Source organism: Corvus brachyrhynchos, unplaced genomic scaffold (assembly GCF_000691975.1).
Source record: "Corvus brachyrhynchos isolate BGI_N302 unplaced genomic scaffold, ASM69197v1 scaffold37, whole genome shotgun sequence".
Lineage (NCBI taxonomy): Eukaryota > Metazoa > Chordata > Aves > Passeriformes > Corvidae > Corvus > Corvus brachyrhynchos.
In genome coordinates, this window is record NW_008239289.1 from 107505 (window position 1) to 108197 (window position 693).

A 693-nucleotide genomic window follows, 5' to 3' on the forward strand; every position below is an offset into this window, starting at 1 on the left:
TATTCAAACTGGCCAGCTGATAGGTTCTGTCAGGTCCCAGAGGAAGCTGTAAGCATCCCTTGGCAAGGACATCCCTTCCGGGACTATGCTTGCTAACCCATGACAGCATCTCTGGAGGTGTACAAGAAATGACTGGACATGGCACTCAGTGTTATGATCTATCTGACAGTGCTGATCAGTCAAAGGCTGGACTCAAATGATCTCAGGTTCTCTTTCAACCTAAATGATTTGGTGATTCTGACTCTTCGTTCAGCTCCCCAGCACCCCCACCACCACCCCACTACTCTCCCCATCACATGCTCTCTGCAGGATGTCCACCAGGACAATTTGCTGTGAGAGAACCCCACAGAAAAACTCTTCTCCTCTGTGCTCCCCAGGCTCCTCACCTTCCTCTGACACAGATCCCCTCCTGCAGCCAAGCTGACCATGCAAAATGAGCAGAGGGACAGAGGGCAGCTGCTGGGTTTGGCACCAGGAGCTGCGGCCAAGCTGCAAAGGAAGACCCAGGTCCCCATGCCAAGGCCAGAGATGGTCCCAGACGGCCCCAGGCATGCAGCTGGAATGGGTGGAAAGGCAGAAAGCAGCGAGGGCAGGCCAGGCACCACGACTCTGGGGCTGCACAGAGGAACATAGGTCTCTCCTGGGGGGAGCTTGGCTACAAGGCGTGGGATATTTCTGGAGACCTCACATTAT